The sequence below is a fragment of the Leucopleurus acutus genome (genome assembly GCF_964270905.1).
Source record: "Leucopleurus acutus genome assembly, chromosome: 8".
In the NCBI taxonomy this organism is placed as follows: Eukaryota; Metazoa; Chordata; class Mammalia; order Artiodactyla; family Delphinidae; genus Leucopleurus; species Leucopleurus acutus.
The window spans coordinates 19,016,756-19,022,755 of NC_139151.1; the positions used below are offsets into that span (position 1 = coordinate 19,016,756).

Genomic DNA, 6,000 nt, shown 5'->3' on the forward strand with positions numbered 1-6,000 from the left:
GCTCCCAGCCGTCCCCAAGGAGGCTTGGAGACGACTTCAGCAAACTTGGGGAAGCAACTTTTCCGGGGAAGCCAGACGGCAAAGAGAAAGGGAGCCGGGCTAAGGAAGAGGGAAAGCGAAAGAGACCCGGACGAAAGGCAAGAGTCCGGGCGGGCCGGACGCCTGGGCGAGAGCAGCGAGAAGGCGGACCCGCGTCGCGGAGAAGTGGAAGCACAAAAGCCCGACAGCGAGTTGTGGGAGGAAAAGCGAGAAGGGATCTGCGGGCCATCCCTCTCCGACCCTGGGCCATGACCCCAGAGAGCGACGGGCAAGGTCCCCGGCCTCAAGCTGGTGGCGCCAGCAGCCGGCGCGCCCGGCCCAGGCACGTTGCTAGCGTCCCGGGGAGTAGGCGAGCGAGTCGGTGCCGAGCGCGTCTGTGCGTCCCAGTGGGTCCGCGGGCCGGCGAGATAGTGCGCATTTCGAGCGCGTGTTTCCAGGGGCTGTGCGAGCGAGCTGCCGGCGCGCCGGGGTGGGAAAGGCATCCCGAACGCATCAGGTGCAGAGCCGAGCACCCACCGAGCGCGGCCGGGAGCGCACAGCGAGCTCCGGCGCCACGGCCGGTCCAGCCGAGAGCCGAGGAGGGCCCGGAGCGCTGGAGACACTCCAGCGCTCCGCCACGGAGCCCCTCCCTCCAAAACCGGGGGGATTAAGTCCAATAAAGAAAAAAGAGCCCACCAGGTTTTTCAAAGAGAAACAAAACCCAAGTGACTCCCAGTCCTGCTCCCCTGGCACCCAGATCCACTCCTCGGATCCTCCGATTCTAGCTTCCCAGTCGGTGGGCGAATAAACACACAAATAAACCACAGCCCTATCTCGCGCCCGCGCACCGGTCGGCATACATATGAGCACCCACCGGCTGCCGGCTCCTCCACCGGCCCCTGGTGGTACAAAGCCTCCTGATTCCCAACCCTCTGCTTGCGCCCTCAGCCCCCGCAGACCGCTCTGCTTCCCACCTCTCACCCCGACCGTGCCCTGCAGCGGAAGGGCTGGGGAGGCAGCTGCGCCCAAGCTGACAGCCAGGGCTCCCCCTTCTAGCCGACCCCCAACCGCCGCTGGCGACGGCTGCGGCAGCAGGAAGGGAACAAGCCGAATAAAATAAGGCACAAGCCCAGCGGCCGAGTGGCCGAAGCGAGCGCGCCTCCCAGACCTCTCCAGCCCCGGGGCGCCCCGGCGCGCTGCTATCGCTGGGCGGTGCGCCCCTCCCCGGCCCCCCACTCACCACTGCCGAGCCGGGCGCTGTGGGGTGGGTGTGCGTGCCTCTTGGGGGGGTGTGCCTGTGTGGGGAGGGGTGTTGCTGGGGAACTGTTGCTCTCGGTATCACGGCGGCAGCGGCGGCATCGCCCGGCAGTTCGCAGTACCCGCTCTCATCGCCCTCAACTCCTCTGTGCTGTGAGGTTAGCAAATCACCACCGGCTGCGGCGCCTCCGCCGCGTCCCACGTCAACGCCGAGCCCCCTCCCCTGCGAGGCCCAGGCGCCTCTCCATCTTTAGTGCTGGCGGCCGAGCCCGGCTCCCTGCCCACAGCTGCCCCCCTTCCCTCCTCCCTCCTCACCCCTCCCGCGCTGTGCCCGGGCTCAGCCCGCCCACCCCCCGCACTGGCCGAGCCGGCGCGCGCTCCCCGCCCCACCCCTCCCCTCCCCTCCCCTCCCCTCCCCTCCCCTCCCCTCCCCTTCCCTCCGCTTCCCTTCCCTCCCCTTCCCTCCCCTCTCTTCCCCGCGCGTCGCCCTCCAGGCTTCGCCTGACATCTAGCTGCTGTTGGGGCGCTGGCGGCCGCCGCTCACCGGCCAAGCCGAGAGGAAAGAAGGAGCTCGTGGAGAGGAGTGCCAAGGACTCGGAACCCTTAGTGGGGGCAGTGGAGGTGAGGGGCGAGGAGCAGCCCTCACATGCAACCCCATGTTTTTAATTTCCCCTGGAAACGGGTTTTCTTTTCCCCTGCTGCGCCAGACGCGGAGTTCGGTCTCCGGCCCCGAAGTTTGCCCCATTCAGTGCGTGTCATCTCTCCTTTAACATTTTCTCCGGGCTCCGGGCGGCATCCCCTGTACCCCGACATCGGTTTTAGACGGTCGCTTTCCCGGGCCCCAAGCCCAGGCCTTTTGTGCCTCCCGGCCTTCTGAGCATCCAGAGTTCGCGGGCCCGGGTGAACCAGGTGCCAGCGGGTGGGCGGGGATCTATGGTCGAGGGGAGACTCCCCATTTTAGCCGTCACGATCCCTGGAGACCAAGGTCGAGTCCCGAGGGAAACTTTTCTCCCTCTCAGTCGTGAGCATTTCCTGAGCTTCGCCCCACCCCCCACCCCCCACCCGGAACCTGGCTGGAAACAGTTCCCGAGAACTGCGGTCAGTCAGTTCAGGGCAAAGTCTTCAGGGGGCGAGTGAAAGCTTGAAAAAGCTTCAGGCCCCCAAAAGTGGCTCCTCTCAGCCAGCTGCTCCACTTAAGAGGGTGGAGTTGAGGTCAGTAAGCCCAGGGTAGAGCGAGCAGAAGCAATGTGCCCTCCCGCGGGCTGCGGAGAGTCCCCCTTCTCTGCCCTTTCCCTGGAGCTTGGCAAAGGTAGGAGACAAGAGGTGGGAAAGGCTGTTCTGGGCACAAACCTTGACTGCCAGCTAATGTCAGTCAAGGTTTGGTGGAAAGCGCCCTCCCTGGGTCTCCGGACAGTCAGCCCTGGAGGTCGTACAGTCTTAGCAAGCCGGGTGGGTCTTCAGGCACTGAGTCCTGAGTCCCCTCTGTCAGTCCCTGACACGCGGGGGGTGGTTCAGAAGTTTCGCGCAAGACTCACGTATGATCGCATCCCGCTGCGCACCTTCTGGCACTGCCCCAGACCAAGAGTCAGGCCCCGAGAACTGAAGGGTCATGGAAGGTGGCAGAAGCCAACTAGAGGCAAAAATCCACTTCCAGCCTCACAAGGCCAGTTGGCTGGAGTTTACATCAGAACTGATAGTTCACAAGAGCTGCTAATGGGGTAGTCCCAAAGACAGGCGATTCCATCCCAGCACTGTCTCCTGCTCGCAGGGAAAGTGCTCAGACCTGCAGGAGTCATGGGAGAGAGGAAGACCTGTGAGAAGCCACTTGAAAGTGAAGGAAGGGAGTTAGTTATCCTCTGATAGAAGAGAATACAGCAACGTCTAACAGGAGCCTGGGAACACCCAGTCCCTGGGTATTAGATTAACAATAAAGAGCAATCTATGAAAGGACTATTTTTCTAGCTAAGGTCTGCAGTCTGTAAGAGGAAAGGAATTTAAAGAAAGTTAAGAAAGAACTGGTCTGGTAGTTGAGCGGTTAAGACTCTGCACTTCCAATGCAGGAGATGCAGGTTCAATCCCCGGTCAGGGAACTAAGATCCCACGGGCAGTGCGGCACAGCCAAATACAAAAAATAATGATAATAAATAAAAAAGAAGAAAGAACTGATCTGATAAACAGCAAGGACTTACTGTGTAGCAGAGGGGACTATAGTCAATATCTTGTAATAACCCATAATGGGAAAAGTCTAAATATACGTATATGTATAACTGAGTCACTTCACTGTACACCTGAAACTAATACAATATTGCAAATCAACTCTACTTCCATTTTAAAAAAAGAAAGAAAGAACTGGTCTGCAAGGAGAGCAAGAGGAGAGAGGTATAAGGAGAGAAGACAGTCCTAGAGCCTCACCAGGGAAATGGAAAGAAGAAAGAATCATTAAACTGTTGCGCTTCTGCCTGTAGATGGTACCTGCTAAAGGTTGCTGCCTCGCTGTCCACATCCACCTACTACCGGCCCCTCCTGAGTGCAGTAGCAGAAGCACACAACTAACCCCTGATCTAATCTCCTAGTAATCCTCAAATCAGAGAAAGGGAGACTCTCTGGAAACAATGGGAAAGAAAGAACCATCCCTCCATGGCCCTGGACTGCCCCCCTCCACCTCCATGCCATATTCACGCTATGTGAAAATCTCCCTTGCTTCATAAACTCAGCCCATTACAAAGCCCAGCCCTTGTTCGTAAGTGTTAAAGAGAGATTAATGCCCGCATTTAAGAGGTGGAGAAGGTAACAAAAAGGAGGAAGGAAGGCAAGGCTATGGGCCGAGTGCCAGCATGGAGCTCCATGCATTTCCACTTAGCGCTGAAGGCTGGCTGCACAGAAGTTTGATAAGGTTTATTGGGCTCAGATAAGGCAGCAGCAGCTCCCCCACCAAAAGCTATGTCCTTGGGCCCCCGCAAGGCTGATGAGAATCCACAGTTCAGAGATTTCTTACGGCAGCACCTAAAAACCCGCAGGATGGAAAATTACAACAGAAGAATGCTCTCTTTTGCTCTCTCTCATGTTTATATTTTTGTAGTAGGTTTTTTTGGTTTTTTTGTTTCTGTTTTTTACTTTTTTTCCTGAAGGGTGTGGTAAGAGAAGGCGGGACAGTAGTTTTGACACATCCTAAAAACAGGATTTCAGTCTTACAGAGAGGTCATCTTGGAGACAGAAGAAGAGATGAGTTGACCTTTGGGTGGAATTCCATTGCTAAATCTTCTCATTCCCTCATGTTCTTTACTCATATACCTCCAGCTGAAAGCAGCCCTTCAGTACTCAGGTTGTGGAAGAGGAGGGTATGTCAGGTCTAAAGCGATCTTACAGGAAAGAGACAGTGGGGATGATACCTCATTCTGAGCACTGACTGTGAATCTTAACACATTACCTATATTGTTTTATTTAATCCTCATAACTCTCCTAATGCAGGTACATCTTTCCCCCATTTCTGTGGATGGGAAACCTGGGGCTCAAAGAGGTTAAGTGCCTTACCCAAGACCGTAGAGCTATTAAATATCAGAGCTAAGACTTTAAATCAGACCGTTCCAACTGCAAAACTCATGATCTTAACTTCTAGATTATACAGCCTCCAGTGGGATGGAGAAAAGGAAACAAGGGCTTTTAATTTCCCTTCTCCTCTTACTCTACAGAGGCCAAGGTCTCTGTAGCAGCCAGCCAAGCTGGGAACCAAACAGTTCTCCATTGAATCAGGCCACCAGGTGAGCAGACTTAGATGCCCAGATCTCTGCACTTTCTTTCCTCCTCAAAAATCTCAGGCAAAGGAATCCCCTGGCAGCGCAGTGGTTAGGACTCCATACTTCCACTGCGGTGTTGGGCGAGCATGTTTGCTCCCTGGTCGGGGAACCTGCAAGCCATGTGGCGTGGCCTGAAAAAAAAAAAAAAAAACCTCAGGCAAAAGTTGAGGAGGGAGTTTTGAATTACAGTAAAACTCCAATTAAGTAGGTGCCCAGGAAGAAGGTGATTGTGCTGGTTTGAGTATTCTGCTTGAGGGTTAGGAAAATGTTACAAATCATTTTGTTCCAGCTCCTTAGTTGGAAAATAATTTTAAAATTGAAAGGTAAACTTTCCTATCATGATAAATAAAATCAAGGACTCCTACCTATGGGGGAGAAGAAGCTACTGTGCATTTCTCCAAAACCTTGTGATGGAGAAAGAATGAAGCATTTTGAGGGAGGGATGCAGGCAGTGAAGGTCCTGAATGAAAAAAGGTAGTCTCCTCCACAATGGAGAACTCCAGGTTGCCACCAGAAGATGCGCCAGGTTGTCGCATGTACTCTCAGATCTTTACCCCACTGGTGACTTGGGGAGAAGACATAGCAAGCCTATGGTGTCCATTTTTGGAGTCAAAGTATCTTATAATGTTGCAAGGTCATCATTGAGGTATCTTCTAGATAGATACAAATGATGTAAAAAACTAAGCAGAGTCAGGAATTCCCTGGCAGTCCAGTGGTTAGGACTCCATGCTTCCACTGCAGGGGGCCTGGAATCGATCCCTGGATCCCTGGATCCCTGGTGAGGGAGCTAAGATCCTGCAAGCCACAAGGCTCGGCCAGAAAAAAAAAAAACCTAAGCAGAGTCAAATTTGCCCTCAGTACATATGTTGATAGTTTTCTTAGGTTTGTCTTTTTTTTTTTTTTTAACTTAATTCTTCCATGTCACTTCCTT

At 54.6% G+C, this 6,000-nt stretch overlaps 1 protein-coding gene across 1 annotated transcript in view; it reads right to left on the reverse strand.

The window, feature by feature from the left end:
• Window positions 1-1,515, reverse strand: part of ZBTB16 (zinc finger and BTB domain containing 16) — a 190,165-nt gene extending 188,650 nt beyond the window's left edge. The window contains exon 1 of the mRNA XM_082845161.1: window positions 1,259-1,515. The gene's annotated coding sequence lies outside the window, so the exon portion shown is untranslated. The remainder of the gene's footprint in view (window positions 1-1,258) is intronic.
• Window positions 1,516-6,000: the final 4,485 nt, after the last annotated feature.